The sequence below is a fragment of the Pristiophorus japonicus genome, unplaced genomic scaffold (assembly GCF_044704955.1).
Source record: "Pristiophorus japonicus isolate sPriJap1 unplaced genomic scaffold, sPriJap1.hap1 HAP1_SCAFFOLD_35, whole genome shotgun sequence".
Lineage (NCBI taxonomy): Eukaryota > Metazoa > Chordata > Chondrichthyes > Pristiophoridae > Pristiophorus > Pristiophorus japonicus.
This window is the reverse complement of record NW_027253324.1, coordinates 3,959,486-3,977,870: the sequence shown is the minus strand read 5'-3', so window position 1 is coordinate 3,977,870 and position 18,385 is coordinate 3,959,486.

Genomic DNA, 18,385 nt, shown 5'->3' with positions numbered 1-18,385 from the left:
ATCATGCTTGACAAATCTTCTGGAATTTTTGAGGATGTAACTAGCAGAGTGGACAAGGGAGAACCAGTGGATATGGTGTATTTGGACTTTCAGAATGCTTTTGACAAGGTCCCACACAAGAGATTGGTGTGCAAAGTCAAAGCACATGGTATTGAGGGTAATGTACTGACGTGAATAGAAAACTGGTTGGCAGACAGGAAGCAGAGAGTCGGGATAAACAGGTCCTTTTCAGAATGGCAGGCAGTGACTCGTGGAGTGCCGCAGCGCTCAGTGCTGGGACCCCAGCTCATTACAATATAAATCAATGATTTGGATGAAGGACTTGAGTGTAATATCTCCAAGTTTGCAGATGCCACTAAACTGGGTGGCGGTGTGAGCTGTGAGGAGGAAGCTAAGAGGCTGTAGGGTGACTTGGACAGGTTAGGTGAGTAGGCAAATGCATGGCAGATGCAGAATAATGTGGATAAATGTGATGTTATCCATTTTGGGGGCAAAAACACTGGGGCAGAATATTATCTGAATCACGGCAGATTAGGAAAAGGGGAGTTGCAACGAGACCTGCGTGTCATGGGTCATCAGTCATTGAAGGTTGGCATACAGGTGCAACAGGCAGTGAAGAAGGCAAATGGTATGTTGGCCTTCATAGCTCGGGTCTTTGAGTATAGGAGCAGTGAGTTCTTACTGCAGTTGTACAGGGTCTTAGTGAGGCCTCACCTGGAATATTGGGTTCCGTTTTGTTCTTCTAATCTGAGGAAGGACGTTATTGCTGTTGAGGGAGTGCAGGGAAGGTTCACCAGACTGATTCCCGGGATGGCCTGGACTGTCATATGAGGAGAAACTGGATCAACTGGGCCTTTATTCACTGGAGTTTAGAACGATGAGAGGGTATCTCATGGAAACGTATAAGATTCTGACGGGACTGGACAGGTTAGATGCGTGTAGATTGTTCCCGATGTTGGGGAAGTCCGGAACTAGGGGACATAGTCATAGGATAAGCGGTAGGCCAATTAAGAAGGAGATGAGGAGAAACCTCTTCACTCAGAGAGTTGTTAACCTGTGGAATTCCCTGCAGAGGTGTATGGGGAACTTTGGCTGATATTTGGCCGGATCCCAGCACACAAATATCAGCATTTGATGTTTTGCAAAATGTCTTGGTTCCTGCAACAAGGTGGCCGCACATGCGCCATGAACCGTCCAGGATGGCGGCCAGTGACCCCGCTGACCCGGGCCTGTCACCACGGGGCCATCCCAGGGCCTGTGGCCTGTGATTGGGGCCTGGGACCTAAAGCACTTGTTTATGAGGCTCACCAGCCCACTTACATCTCCAATTCCTGCCCCGCACCGACAACCGACCGTCTCCTGTCCAATAGCATCTGGGCTCCACCAATGTAACAAACAGGGTGGATAAAGGGGAACCAGTGGATGTGGTGTATTTGGACTTCCAGAAGGCATTGACAAAGTGCCACATAAAAGGTTACCACACAAGATAAAAAAAAAACATTGGTTTGGGGGTAATATATTAGCATGGATAGAGGATTGGCTAACTAACAGAAAACAGAGAGTCGGGATAAATGGTTCATTCTCGGGTTGGAAATCAGTAGCTAGTGGAGTGCCACAGGGATCAGTGCTGGGACCCCAACTATTTACAATCTACATTAACGTCTTGGAAGAAAGGACCGAGTGTAATTTCGCCAAATTGTTGGGGTAGAAACTATGTTAAAGAATATGACTCAGACACCCATCTGCTCAAGTGGTAAACACACAAGTTTATTATATGTATACAGAGACTCGGCCGAGTTGGAGATCAGTCTAAAAGCTCCGCAGCCTCTTGCCCCCGAACTCGCCCGGCCGTTCCATATTTAATCTCACAACCCACAAGCACGTGCGTCATTGTGGTTACAATGGAAGAAGAAAAACCTTTCTCAATAAAGTACATGGGACCCTGAGTTCAGCGTTTAGGGCATTCGGTTCCTCCTTATCAGAGAAAAAACATGCATACATCTGTTTGCACTACAACCATACTTTGTCCAACTTCTTCTTTCCCCATGACTCAGAATCAGCAGACTTTATTTGACCATTTTAACATCGCCAGAATGCATAAAACGGGGTTTCTAAAAATTCCCACTACACTGATGATACAAAGATGGGAGGAGAAGCAATGTGTGAGGAGGTCACAAAAAATCTGCAAAAGGACATAGGAAGGCTAAGTGAGTGGGCATAAATTTGGCAGATGGAGTAAAATGTGGGAAAGTATTAGGTCATGCACTTTGGCAGAACAAAAAATCAAAGAGCAAGTTATTACTTAAATGGAGAAAAATTGCAAAGTGCTACAGTACAGTGGGACCTGGGGGTACTTGTGCACGAAACAAAAGTTTAGTATGTAGGTACAGCAAGTGAACAGGAAATCCAATGGAATCTTGGCCTCTATTGCAAAGGGGATGGAGTATAAAAGCAGGGAAGTCATTCCACAGTCATACAGGGTATTAGTGTGGCCACACTTAGACTACTGCGTGCAGTTTTGGTTTCCACATTTATGAAAGGATATACTGGCTTGGGAGGCAGTTCAGAGAAGGTTCCTAAGTTGATTCCGGTGATGAGGTGTTGAATTATGAGGAACGTTTGAGGAGCTTGGGCCTCTACTCATTGGAATTCAGAAGAATGAGAGGTGATCTTATCGAAACGTATAAGGTTTTGAAGCAGCTTGACATGGTCGATGCAGAGAGGATGTTTCCACTGATAGGGGAGACAAGAACTAGGGAGCATAATCTCAGAATAAGGGACCTCCCATTTAAAACTGAGATGAGGAAAACTTTCTTCTCCCAGAGCATTGTAAATCTGTGGAATTCACTGCCTCAGAGAGCTGTGGAAGCTAGATCATTGAATAACTTTAAGAGATTAACAGTTTCTTAACCGATAAAGGATTAAAGGGTTATGGGGAGTGGGCAGGGAGGTGGTCCCGAGTCATATTAAGCCATGATCCTATTAAATGGCGGAGCAGGCTCGATGGGCCGTGTGGCCTACTCGAGCTCCTATTTCTTATGTTCTTATCTTACCCTCCCCTTCAGTGCTGACTCTGGCTGGATTCAGTTCCGCTCACTGGTTCCCCTCTCTTCCCCTGAAGGTGCTGACTCTGTCTGGGTTCAGTTGTACACTCACTGATTCCCTTCCCCTGAAGGTGCTGACTCTGTCTGGGTTCAGTTCTACACTCACTGGTTCCCCTCCCCTGAAGGAGGGAGATATACACCGTATCTAACCAGACTTGTACCTGCCCTTGGAATGTCTGGCGGACAGTGTTGAGGAAGATTTACTCGGTACCGAAGCAAGGCAAGAAAATCCTTCCTTAGATAAGGAGACCAAAACTGTGCACAGTACTCCAAGTGTGGTCTCACCAAGGTCCTGTACAATTGTAGAGTGAGATTTGAGAGGATTACCCTTTATCTAAATTAAGCTGTACCCGGCCCGAGGAGTGTTTATTTGGAAAGTTTAGAAGGAGCTTTACTTCGTATCTCACCAATGCACTACGTACCCTGGGAGTGTTTGATGCGACTGGGTAGAGGGAGCTTAACTCTATCGAACGCGTGCTGTACCTGCCCTGGCTGTGTTTGATGGTACAATGTAGTTGGAGCTTTACTTTGTATCTGAGTCAGGATAAATGGGGTCATTTTTCCATTGGCAAACTAGCACCAGCATTGTCATGGGCGTAGGTGCTTAGTCCTCAATCTATATTAATGACTTGGATGAAGGGACCGAGTGCAATGTCGAAAATTTTGCTGATAATACAAAGATGGGTGGGAGAGAAACTTGTGAAGAGGACACAAAAATCTGTAAAGGGATACAGACATGCTAAGTGAGTGGGCAAAAATTTCGGCAGATGGAGTATAATGTGGGAAAATGTGAGGTTATCCACTGGGACAGAAAAAATAAAAAACAAATTATAATTTAAATGGATAAAAATTGCAAAGTGCTGCAATACAGTCGCAACTTGGGGTCCTTGTGCATGAAACACAAAAGGTTAGTATGCAGGTACAGCAAGTAATCAGGAAAGCAAATGGAATCTTGGCCTTTATTGCAAGGTGGATAAAGTGTAAAAGCAGGTAAGTCCTGCTACAACTGTACAGAATATTGGTGAGGGCACGCCTAGCGTACTGCATACAGTTTTGGTCTCTGTATTTAAGGAAGAATGTACTTGCTTTGGAAGCTGTTCAGAGAAGGTTCACTAGGTTGATTCCACAGATGAGGGGGTTGATTTATGAAGATAGGTTGAGTAGGTTGGGTCTATACCCATTGGAGTTCAGAACAATGAAAGGTGATCTTATCAAAACATATAAGATAATGAAGGGGCTCGACAAGGTGAATGCAGAGAGGATATTTGCAACTATAGGGAAAACTAAAACTAGGGGTCATAGTCTCAGAATAAGAGGCCGCCCATGCAAAACTGAGATTAGATGGAATTTCTTCTTTAATGGTTGTAAATCTATGGAATGTCTGCCCCAGAGAGCTGTGGAGGCTGGGCCATTGAATATATTAAAGGAGGAGATCGACAGATTTTTGAGCAATAAGGGAATAAAGTGTCATGGGGAGCGGGCAGGGAAGTGGAGCTGAGCCCAAGATCAGATCATCCATGATCTTATTAAATGGTGGAACAGGCTCGAGGGGCCAAGTGCCTACTCCTGCTCCTATATCTTATATTATGATCTACCCTGTGTTGTACCTGCCCTGGGATTGTTTGTTGGGATAGTGTAGAAAGAGCTTTACTGTGTATCTAACACGTGCTACCTGCCCGAAGATTATTTGTTGGGACAATGCAGAGGGAGAGATTACTCTGTATTTATCCCGTGCTGTACTTACCCTGGGAGTGTTTGATGGGACTGTATAGATGGAGCATTATTCTGTATCTAACCAATGCTGTATCTACCCTGCAATGCTTTGGATAGTGTCGAGGGAGAAATACTCCATACCTAACCAGTATTGTACATGCCCTTGGAATGCCTGGTGGGACAGTGTTAAGGGAGCTTTATGCTGTATGTAATGCATGCGGTACCTGCCCTGGCAATGTCCGATGGAACAGTATAGAGGGAGATTTACTCAATATTTAAACCATGTTGTACCTGTTCTGGGATTGTTTGATGCGGCAGAGTAGAGGGAGCTTTACTCTGTATCTATCCCGTGCTGTAGTTGCCTTGGGAGTGTTTGATGCGACAATGTAGAGGGAGATTTATTCTGTATCTGCCCTGGGAGTGTTTTATGTGTCAGTGCAGAGGGAACTTTATTCTGTATCTTACCAATGCAGTATCTACTCTAGAATGCTTGAGACAGTGTAGAGGGAGATATACTCCATATCTAGCCTGTGTTGTAGCTGCCCATGGAATGTCTGGTGGGACAATGTTGAGGGAGCTTTGCTCTATATCTAAGCAAGGCAAGTATCCTTCGTTAGATAAGGCGACCAAAGATGTGCACAGTACTCCAGGTGTGGTCTCACCAAGGTCCTGTACAATTATTTAGTGAGGTTTGAGAGGGTTACCCTTTCACTAAATTATGCTGTACTTGCCCTTGGAGTGTTTATTTGGAAAGTGTGGAGGAAGCTTTACTCTGCATCTAACCAAAGCACGACCTGCTCTGGGAGTGCTTGATGGGGCAGTGTAGAGGGAGCTTTACTGTATATCTAACGCATGCTGTTCCTGCCCTGGGAGAGTTTTATGGGACAATGTAGAGGAACTTTACTCTGTATCTAACCTGTGCAGTTCATGCCATGGGAATGTCCAGTGGGAAAATGTGTATCTAATCTGTGCTGTACCTGCCCTTTGAGTGTTTGATGGGACAGTGTTGTGGGAGAAATTACTCTGTATTTAACCTGTGCTGGAGCTGCCCTGTGAATTTTGTTGGGGACTGTTCAGAGGAAGATTTATGCTGGACCTAACCTGTACTGTACCTGCCCTGGGAGAGTTTGACGGGACAGTCTAGAGGGAGCTTTACTCTGTATCTGACCCGTGCTTTACCTACCCTGTGACTGTTTGATGGGGCGGTGTAGAGGGAGCTTTACTCTGTATCTAACCTGTGTTGTATCTGGCCTGGGAGTGTTTGATGCGACAGTGTAGATGGAGCTTTACTCTGTAACTAACCCATGTGCAATTGCCCCGGGAGTGCTTGGGATATTGTAGACTGAGATTTACTCTGTATCAAACATGGTAGTGTTTGGGACAGGATGGAGTGAGATTTACTCTGTCTCTAACGCGTGCAGTACCGGTAGTCTGGACAGCAATAGTAGGGAAAATGCTAAAATCTATTATTTAGCAAGTAGTAACAGGGCACTTCAGATCGAATAACAGGATTGGACAGAATTAACACGGATTTATGAAAGGTAAATTGTTCTTGACAAATCTGTTAGTGTTTTTTCAGGTAACTAGCAGGATAGATAAGGGGGAACCACTGGATGTGGTGTATTTATATATACAGAAGGAATTCGATGAGGTGCCACTCAAGAGATTATTGAATACATTTTGGGCTCATGGGATTGGGCGTTATATACTAGCAAGAATTAAGGATTGGTTAACGGACAGAAAACAGAGATTAGGAATAAGCACGCCATTTTCGGGTTGGCAGGCACTTACTGGTGGGGTCGTAGCATCCCTTGGGAGCACGAGATATATAAGCAAGCCTCCATGCTGTACCATCACTCTGGAGTTTGAATAAAGGAGCTACGGTCACAATTGCTCATAAGGGTGTGAAAAAAACAAGCCTAAAGGCTTTGTGTCTGAATGCAAGGAGTATCCGCAATAAGTTGGATGAATTAAATGTGCAAATAGATGTTAACAAATATGATGTGATTGGGATTACGGAGACGTGGCTCCAGGATGATCAGGGCTGGGCACTCAACATCCAGGGGTAATCAATATTCAGGAAAGATAGAATAAAAGTAAAAGGAGGTGGGGTAGCATTGCTGGTTAAGGAGGAAATTAAGGCAGTAGTTCGGAAGGACATTAGCTTGGATGATGTGGAATCTATATGGGTAGAGCTGCAGAATACCAAAGGGCAAAAAACGTTAGTGGGAGTTGTGTACAGACCTGCATACAGTAGTAGTGATGTTGGGGAGGGCATCAAACATGAAATTCGGGGTGCGTGCATTAAAGGTGCAGCAGTTATAATGGGTGACATTAATATGCACATAGATTGGGTTAACCAAACTGGCAGCAATACGGTGGAGGAGGATTTCCTGGAGTGCATAAGGGATGTTTTTTTAGACCAATATGTCGAGGAACCAACCAGGGGGGAGGCCATCTTAGACTGGGTGTTGTGTAATGAGAGAGGTTTAATTAGCAATCGCGTTGTGCGAGGCCCCTTGGGGAGGAGTGAGCATAATATGGTGGAATTCTGCATGAGGATGGAGAATGAAACAGTTAATTCAGAGACCATGGTCCAGAACTGAAAGAAGGGTAACTTTGAAGGTATGAGGTGTGAATTGGCTAGGATAGATTGGCGAATGATGCTGAAGGGGTTGACTGTGGATGGGCAATGGCAGGCATTTAGAGACCGCATGGATGAACTACAACAATTGTACATTCCTGTCTGGCGTAAAAATAAAAAAGGGAAGGTGGCTCAACCGTGGCTATCAAGGGAAATCAGGGATAGTATTAAAACCAAGGAAGTGGCATACAAATTGGCCAGAAATAGCAGCGAACCCGGGGACTGGGAGAAATTTAGAACTCAGCAGAGAGGACAAAGGGTTTGATTAGGGCAGGGAAAATGAAGTATGAGAAGAAGCTTGCAGGGAACATTAAGAAGGATTGCAAAAGTTTCTATAGATATGTAAAGAGAAAAAGGTCAGTAAAGACAAACATAGGTTCCCTGCAGTCAGAATCAGGGGAAGTTATAACGGGGAACAAAGAAATGGCGGACAATTTGAACAAGTACTTTGGTTCGGTATTCACTGAGTAGGACACAAACAACCTTCCGGATATAAAAAGGGTCGGAGGGTCTAGTAAGGAGGAAGAACTGAGGCAAATCCTTATTAGTCGGGAAATTGTGTTGGGGAAATTGATGGGAATGAAGGCCGATAAATCCCCAGGGCCTGATGCGACTGCATCCCAGAGTACTTAAGGAGGTGGCCTTGGAAATAGTGGATGCAGTGACAGTCATTTTCCAACATCCCATTGAATCTGGATCAGGTCCTTTGGAGTGGAGGGTAGCCAATGTAACCCCACTTTTTAAAAAAGGAGGGAGAGAGAAAACAGGGAATTATAGACAGGTCAGCATGACATCGGTAGTGGGTAAAATGATGGAATCAATTATGAAGGATGTCATAGCAGTGCATTTGGAAAGAGGTGATATGATAGGTCCAAATCAGCATGGATTTGTGAAAGGGAAATCATGCTTGACAAATCTTCTGGAATTGTTTGAGGGTGTTTCCAGTAAAGTGGACAAGGGAGAACCAGTTGATGAATATTAGGACTTTCAGAAGGCTTTCGACAAGGTCCCACACAAGAGATTAATGTGCAAAGTTAAAGCACATGGGATTGGTGGTAGTGTGCTGACATGGATTGAGAACTGGTTGTCAGACAGGAAGCAAAGAGTAGGAGTAAATGGGGACTTTTCAGAATGGCAGGCAGTGACTACTGGGGTGCCGCAAGGTTCTGTTCTGGGGCCCCAGCTGTTTACTCTGTACATTAATGATTTAGACGAGGGGATTAAATGTGGTATCTCCAATTTTGCGGATGACACTAAGTTGGGAGGCAGTGTGCGCTGCGAAGAGGATACTATGAGGCTGCAGAGCGACTTGGATAGTTTAGGTGACTGAGGAAATGCATGGCAGATGAAATATAATGTGGATAAATGTGAGGTTATCCACTTTGGTGGTTAAAACAGAGAGACAGACTATTATCTGAATGGTGACAGATTAGGAAAAGGGGAGGTGCACAGACCCTAGGTGTCATGGTACATCAGTCATTGAAGGTTGGCATGCAGGTTCACCAGGCGGGTAAGAAACCAAATGGCATGTTGGCCTTCATAGCGAGGGGATTTGAGTACAGGGGCAGGGAGGTGTTGCAACAGTTGTACAGGGCCTTGGTGATGCCACACCTGGAGTATTGTGTACAGTTTTGGTCTCCTAACCTGAGGAAAGACATTCTTGCTATTGAGGGAGTGCAGCGAAGGTTCACCAGACTGATTCCCGGGATGGCGGGACTGACCTATGAAGAAAGATTGGATCAACTGGGCTTGTATTCACCGGAGTTCAGAAGAATGAGAGGGGACCTCATAGAAACGTTTAAAATTCTGACGGGGTTCGACAGGTTAGATGCAGGAAGAATGTTCCCAATGTTGGGGAACTCCAGAACCAGGGGACACAGTCTAAGGATAAGAGGTAAGCCATTTAGGACCGAGATGAGGAGGAATTTCTTCACCCAGAGAGTGGTGAACCTGTGGAATTCTCTACCACAGAAAGTTGTTGAGGCCAATTCACTAAATATATTCAAAAAGTAGTTAGATGAAGTCCTTACTACTAGGGGAATCAAGGGGTATGGTGAGAAAGCAGGAATGGGGTACTGAAGTTGCATGTTCAGCCATGAACTCATTGAATGGCGGTGCAGGCTAGAAGGGCCGAATGGCCTACTCCTGCACCTATTTTCTATGTTTCTATGTTTCTATGTTTCTAAAATGGTGGAACTACGCGGGGAAGTGTTCCATTGGTTAATACAGGTTACAGCAATTTCATTGGCTGGTACAGTGCAATTAATTTTATTGGATAGAGTAAATTCGACTGATTCCATTGGTACATTCAGTTCTGACGACTGTTGCTGAGGAAAAGCCTTTGCAGGTTATGTGTTAATTTTCTGCGAAAGTCTTCCCAGGCTTATTCTCAGGCTAATGTTCTTGGCAGACATATGGCTACCATTTACTTAATAGAAGCATTGTCCCTGTTATCTTCTGAGGCTGGAACATCGTGGCCTCCTCACATTATATCTGAGAGCTGTCTACATAAATCTTGTGCGTGTTCTTATCTCCTAAGCGAATTTCTCTGACTCAGTGTTTCTGCCGAACACAGCTATTTTACCATGAACGCAATTTAAATCTTACTCTCAGTCTTCCTTACTTTATTTTAATTACACCGAATTACTTTACCTCTAATTAAAGTTTTTCGCTCTAACCCTCATATACATCCACATCTAGCCAGTCTTGAGCCTGGGAGCCTCTGTCTCCACGCACTGGTTTGGCAGACCTCATCTTCAACCTCAATACAAGCTTTTTCTGTTATGTTTTTAAGTTTCCATGCTGACGACGCAATACAGGATTTTGATAGTAATGAGTCCTAACTAAGTGCATTACAAGTTGAAAAAACGATTTATAATTTATTATTTTCAACAGTTTGCAAGTGCTCTGTGTGATTCTACCTTCAGAGAAGCGACATGAGCGATAAACTAAGACAGATCTGAGCTCCTCGGTATTATTTCCCAGTGCGTTTGTTTCACAGTGATAATGTGTGACGTAACACCATAATGACTGGTGGCAGAGCCAGAGCCTTGCGTCAGCAGAAAATCCAAAGCAGTGTCTTTGTCTTTGCAGAAGCAAGCTTTTCAATGAATGTCCTTGGTTCATTTTATACTTGCAATGCCTAATCCCTCAAAATACTCACCAAAGCCTGTATTCTTACAGCTGGATGCAAGTTGTGATCTCCTTGTGAGGTGCAGTTTGTTCAGGTCATGTTCCTTAGCTGCCCCAGGGAGGGGGGAGTGTGAGATGTCCCTTTGCCGTGCAGTTTCTGAATCTGAGATGCCCCACGGAGGGGAAAGTGTGTGATGTCACTGTGGGATGCAGTGTTTTCAGTGTCTGACCTTGAGCTGCCCCAGAGAGCGTGCCGTGTGTGATGTCCCTGTGAGGTGCAGTAAGCCGTGAGTCTGACACTGGGCTGTCCCAGGGAGGGGGCAGTGTGTGATATCACTGTGGTGTGCAGTGTCTGAACGTGAGCTGGCCGGGAAGCGGGCGCTGTATGATGTCCCTCTATTGTGCAGTCTTTTCAGTGTCTGACCATGAGCTGCCCCAGGAGTGGGCAGTGCGTGATGTCCCTGTGGGGTGAGATAAAGCGATAGTCTGACCCTGAGCTGCACCAGGGAGGGGTTAATATGTGATGACACTCTGGGGTGCAGTGTCTACCCCTCAGCTGCCGCAGAGAGAGGCAGTGTGTGATGTACTTGTGGGGTGCAGTGCCTGAACCTGAACTGCCCCAAGGAGCGGGCAATGTGTGCTGACGCTGTGGGGTGCATATCCTCAGTGTCAGACCCTGCGCTGCCCTAGGGAGGGGGCAGTGTGAAATGTCCCTCAGGGATGCAGTAAGTGGTGAGTCTGACCCAGAGCTGCCCCACGGAGAGGCAGTGTGTGATGTCCCTATGGGTGCAGTATGTTCAGTGTCTGATCCAGAGCTGCCCCAGGGAGGGGGCAGTGTGAAATGTCCCTGTGGGATGCAGTAAGTGGTGAGTCTTACCCAGAGCTGCCCCAGGGAGGGTGCTGTGTGTGATGTCCCTGTACGGTGCAGTATGTTCAGTGCCTGACCCAGAGCTGACCCATGGATGGTGCAGTGTGTGATATCCCTGTGGGGAGCAGTATGCTCAGAATCTAACCTGAGCTCTCCTCACACATACTTTTCTCGGGGACAGTTACACGCTTCTCAGTTGGAATTAAATTGTCGGACATCCCCATCTGCTGGACGCAGGTGGCACTACTGAACAGATCGTGATGGCTCAGCCGTTTCACAGAGTAATCTGATTGCAACGACCGGCAAGAAGAATGAATCTTATTTCAGTTGTATTGGCGACATACTTGGTAGTTTACAGTATTGGAAGTAAGCACTTTAAAAAGCCCATCACTCTTACGTTATTTGAAAAATATACAGAATAGTATCCACAGCTCAGGTACAGTTCAGACCTGGATGTGATTAAAACTTGCACGAACAGTCGAAGTGATCAGGTCGACTCTCTTATGAACTGCTCGGTGTGTGTTTCAGCAGAAAGCTCCAGTAAGTACCTCCCTTTCCACATTGGGGGCAGGTGAACATAGAAATATAGAAACAGAGAAAATAGGTGCAGGAGTAGGCCAATCTGCACTTCGGGAGTGCACCGTCATTCAATAAGATCATGGCTGAACATTCCCTCAGTACACCTTTCCTGCTTTCTCTTCATACCCCTTGATACCCTTAGCTGTAAGCGCCATATCTAACTACCTCTTGAATATATCCAATGAAGTGGCATCAACAACTCTCTGCGGCAGGGAATTCCATAGGTTAAGAACTCTCTGAGTGAAGAAGCTTCTCCTCTTCTCAGTGCTAAATGGCAAACCTCATGTCCTAAGACACAGTCCCCTGGTTCTGGACTTCCCTAACATCGGGGACATTCTTCCCACATCTAACCTTTCCAGTTCCCTCAGAATCCTATCGGTTTCTATGAGATCCGCTCTCATCCTTCTAAACTCCAGTGAATCAAGGCGCAGTTGATCCAGTCTCTCCTCACATGACAGTCCAGCCATCGCTGGAATCAGTCTGGTGAACCTTCGCTGCACTCCCTCAATAGCAAGAACGTCCTTCCTCAGATTAGGAGACCAAACTGAACTCAATACTCCAGGTGAGGCATCACCAAGGCTCTGTGCAACTGTAAAAGACCTCCCTGTTCCTATCCACAAATCCCTGTCCTATAAAGGCCAACATGCAATTTGCATTCTTCACTGCCTGCTGTACCTGCCTGTCAACTTTCAATGACTGATGAAACATGATACCAAGGTCTCGTTGCATCTCTCCTTTTCTTAATCTGCCGAAATTCAGATAATATTCTGCCTTTCGTGTTTTTCCACCAATTGCACATTATACTGCATCTGCCATACATTTGTCCACTCATCTTACCTGCCCAAGTCACCCTGCAGCCCTTTAACGTCCTCCTCATAGCTCACACCGCCACCCAGGTTAGTGTCATCAGCAAACTTGGAGATAATACACTCAATTCCTTCATCTAAACCGTTAATGTATATTATAAAGAGCTGGGGTCACAGCACTGAGCCCTGCGGCACTCCACTAGTCATTGCCTGCCATTCTGAAAAGGACCCGTTTATCCCGACTCTCTGCTTCCTGTCTGCCAAACAGTTCTCTATCCACGTCAGTAAACTACACCCAATACATAGAAACATAGAAACATAGAAAATAGGTGCAGGAGCAGGCCATTCAGCCCTTCTAGCCTGCACCGCCATTCAATGAGTTCATGGCTGAACATGAAACTTCAGTACCCCCTTCCTGCTTTCTCGCCATAACCCTTGATCCCCCGAGTAGTAAGGACTTCATATAACTCCCTTTTGAATATATTTAGTGAATTGGCCTCAACTACCATGCACTTTGATTTTGCACACCAATCTCTCCTGCGGGACCTTGTCAAAAGCCTTTTGAAAGTCATGTACACCACATCCACTGGTTCTCCCTTGTCCACTCTGCTAGTTGCATCCCCCAAAAATGCCTGAAGATTCGTCAAGCATGATTTCCCCTTCATAAATCCATGGTGACTTGGTCCGATCTTGTCATTGCTTTCCAAATGCGCTGCTATTTCATCCGTACCGATTGATTCCAACATTTTCCCCACTACTGATGTCAGTCTAACTTCTGTATAATTACCCGTTTTCTCTTTCCCTACTTTTTTTAAAAAGTGGTGTTACGTTAGCGACCCTCTAGTCCATAGGAACTGATCCAGAATCGATAGACTGTTGGAAAATGATCACCAATGCATGCACTATTTCTAGGGCCACTTCCTTATGTACTCTGTTTTCAGACTATCAGGCTCCCGGTATTTATCGGCCGTCAAACCCATCAATTTCCCTAAAACAATGTCCTGCCTAATAAGGATATCCTTCAGTTCCTCCTCACCAGACCCATTGTCCCCTAGTACATTCGTAAAGTTATTTGTGCATTCCTTCGTGAAGACAGAACGGAAGTATTTGTTCAATAGGTCTGCCATTTCTTTGTTACCCATTATAAATTCAACGAATCCGATTGTAAGCGACATACATTTGCCTTTACTAATCTTTTTCTCTTCACATTTCTTCCGAAGCTTTTGCAACCAGTTTTTATGTCCCTGCAAGCTTCCTCTCGTAATCTATGTTCCTCCCGTCAATTAAATCATTAGTCCTCCTCTGTTGAATACTAAATTTCTCCCAGTCCTCAGGTTTGTTGCTTTTTCTAGCCAATTTATATTCCTCTTCCTTGGCTTTAACACTATCCTTAATTTTCCTTGTTAGCCATGGTGGAGCCACCTTCCCCTTCTTATTTTTACCCAAGACAGAGATTACAATTGCTGAAGTTCATCCATGTGATCTTTAAATGTTTGACATTGCTTATCCACCATCAACACTTTCAGTATCCTTAGGAAGTCTATTCTAGCCAATTCACGCCTCATACCGTCGAAGTTACCTTTCCTTAAGTTCTGCACCCTAGTTTCCGAATTAATTGTGTCACTCTCCATCTTTATAATGAAATCTACCATATTATGGTCACTCTTCCCCAAGGGGCCTCGCACAAAAAAATTGCTAAATAGTCCCTTCTCATTACACATCACGTTATGATGGTCAGCTCTCCGGTTGGTTCCGAGACATATTGGTCTAGAAACAATCCCTAATACACTCCAGGATCTTCTCCCCCACTGCATTGCGACCAGTGTGGTTGGACCAATCAATATGTAGATTAAAGTCGCCCATGATAACTGATGCAACTTTATTACACACACCGCTTATTTCTTGTTTGATGCTGTCCCCAACATCACTACTACTGTCTGGTGGTCCCACTAACGTTTTCTGCCCTTAGGAATTACGCAGCTCCACCCATAACTATTCCACATCATCCAGACTAATGTCCCTACTTACTAAAGCATTAATTTCCTCTTTAATCAGCAACGCCACCCCGCCTCCTTTTCCTCTCTCCTGTCCTTCAAAATGTTGAAAACCCCTGGCTGTTGCGTTCCCAACCTTAGTCAACCTGGAACCATGTCTCTGTGATGCAAAATACATCATATCCATTCTCACAGAGCTTTCAGGCTTGTATTTTCAACACACTTTGCCTCTTCAGAATGTATCTGTTATGCGGCCCTTTTTGTTGTTTGCCTTGGGTTTTTCTGCCCTCCTCCTTTACTATTCCCCTTTCTATCTTTTGCTTCTGCCTCCATTTTACTTCCCTCTGTCTCCCTACATATGTTCCCATCCCACATGATGGCAGCTTAAATCCTCCCCAACATCACTAACAAACACTCTCCATGGGACATTGGTTCCGGTCCTGCCCAGGTGCAGACCGTTCGGTTTGTGCTGGTCCCACCTCCCCCAGAACTGGTTCCCATGTCCTAGGAATTTGAATCCCTCCCTCTTGCGCCACTTCTCAAGCCACGTATTCATCTGAGCTATCCTGCGATTCCTCCTCTGACTAGCACGTGGCACTGCTACCAATCTTGAGATTACTACCTTTGAGATCCTAGCTTTTCATTTAGCTCCTAGCTCCCGAAATTCGTCTCGTAAGGACCTCATCCCGTTTTTTACCTACATCGTTGGTACCTACAGCACCACGACAATTGGCTGTTCACCCTCCTTTTTCAGAATGTCCTGCACCCGCTCCGAGACATTCTTCACTGTTGCACCAGGGAGGCAACATACCATCCTGGCGTCTCGGTTGCGGCTGCAGAAACGCCGAGCTATTCCCCTTACAATCGAATCCCCTCTCACTAACTATAACATTCCCACTGATTTTCCTGCCCTCCTGTGCAGCAGAGGATCCCACGGTGCCTTGACCTTGGCTGCTGCTGCTCCCACCTGATGAGTCATCCCCCTCAAAAGTACCCAAAACGGTGTATCTGATTTGCAGGTGGCAGGACGCATGGGACCCCTAGGTTACCTTCCTTGCACTGCTCTCCCCAGTGTGAACTCACTGATGCACCATCAAGCGGGAGTGATGGGTGGATCCATTGCCATACACGGTACATTTAACAGCATATGGACATAAGAAGTTAATAAATAGGAGCAGGAGCAGACCACACTGCCCTTCGAGCCTGCTCCACCATTTAATACGACCAAGCCTGATCTGATCACGGATTCATGTCAACTTCGCTGCCTATTACCCATAACCCGTTATCCCCACATCTGTTAATAAACTGTCTATTTCTGTCTTAATTTTATTCAAAGACCCACCTTCCACAGCGCTCTGAGGAATCGAATTTAACACCTCTACTAAACTTTGAAAGAAGAAATTCCTCCTCATATCAGGTTTAAATGGGCGGTGCACCTCCCCTTTTCCTAATCTGCCGCCATTCAGAATATTAGCTGAATGATAGCAGATTAGGAAAAGGGGAGGTGCAACAAGACCTGGTGTCATGGTACATCAATCATTGAAAGTTGGCATGCATGTGCAGCAGGCGGTGAAGAAGGCAAATTGGTTGTTGGCCTTCATAGCGAGGGGATTTGAATATAGTCGCAGGGAGGTCTTCCTGCAATTGTACAGGGCCTCAGTGAGGCCTCACCTGGAATATTGTGTTCAATATTGGTCTCCTAATCTGAGCAAGGACGTTCTTGCTATTGACGGAGTGCAGCGAAGGATTACCAGACTGATTCCCGGGATGGCACGACAGACATATGAAGAGAGACTGGAACGACTGGGACTGTATTCACTGGAGTTCAGAAGGATGCGAAGGGATCTCATAGAAACAACAAAAATTCTGTCCGGCCTCTATAGGTTGGATGCAGGAAAAATATTCCCGATGTTGTAGGAGTCCAGAACAAGCGGATAGTCTTAGGATAAGGGGTAGGCCATTTAGAATTGAGTTGAGGAGACACGTCTTCACTCAGGGAGTTCTTAACCTGTGGAATTCCCTACTGCAGAGATTTGTTAATGCCAGTTCATTGGATATAGTCAAGAGGTAGTTAGATATGGCCCTTACAGCTAAATGGATGAAGGGTTATGGAGAGAAAGGTGCAAATGGATACTGAGGTGAATGATCAGCCATGATCTTATTGAATGGTTGTGCTGGTTCGAAGGGCCGAATGGCCTACTCCTGCAACTATTTTATATGATTCAATGTTTTTAATGTCCCCGTATTCTAAGATTTAACTTGTTTCTCTCCGCTGTGAATCCACTGCAGTTGCATGGGGTTCGTGGACTGAGTGAATCCCTTCGCACGCCCGTGGCAGGTGAACAATCTCTCTCCAGTGTGAACTCTTAATGTGTCAGCAGGTGGAAAGAGTGCATAAAAGACTTTCCACAATGAGAGCCTCTGAGTGGTAACTCTCATCAGTGTGAACTATCGCGTGCTTCTGCACGCCGGATGAATTATTGATTTGCTTCCGACACACCGCACAGAACTACCTCCCTATGATGTGAACACGCTGATTATTTTCCAAGTATCACGATTACTACCCTAACGTTTTTAGACTTCACAATAACTTGCCTAAATTATTGCTCGTCGATTTCGCTCCCAACGCATCATTTGTCGGCGTGGAAGTAAGCCCTCTTCATGCTTGGCCAATCTTCAAGACATTTTTGAGGATTGAACGAGTAGAGTGGACAAGGCGGAACCAGTAGTTGTGGTGTCTTTCAAAAAGTGTTGGACAAGGGCCCACACAAGAGATGGTTGTGCAACATTAGTGCACATGGTATTGGTGGTAATATTTTGACGTGGATAGTGATCTAGTTGGCAGACAGGAAGCAGAGATTCGGGATGAACGGGTCCTTTTCAGAATGGCAGGCAGTGACAAATGGGGTGCAGATGGGCTCAGTGCTGGGACCCCAGAAATTTATAATATACATCTATGATTTAGGTGAAGGAATTGTGTATAATATCTCCCAGTTTGAAGATGATACTAAGCTGGGTGGCGGTGTGAGCTGTGAGGAATATGCTAAGAGGCTGCAGGGTGACTTGGACTGGTTCGGTGAGTGGGGAAATGCATGGCAGATGAGGTATAATGTGTATAATTGTGAAGTTATCAATTTTGGTGGCAAAAACGTGAAGGCAGAATATTATCTGAATGGTGGCTGATTAGGAAAAGGGGAGGTGCAACGAGACCTGGGAGTCATGGTGCATTTGTCATTGAAAGTTGGCAAGTGGTGAACAAGGCAAATGGCATGTTCGCCTTCATATCTGGGGCATTTGAGTATTGGAGCAGGGAGGTATTACTGCCGTTGTACAGGGCCTTGGTGAGGCATCACCTGGATTATTATGATCAGTTTTGGTGTCCTAATCTGAGGAAGGACGATCTTGCTATTGAGAGAGTGCAGCGAAAGTTCACCAGACTGATTCCCGGGATGCCATGGCTGGCCAATGAGAAGAGATTGGATCCACTGAGCCTGTATTCACTGGAGTTTAAATGAAAGAGATGGAACCTCTTAGAAACATATACA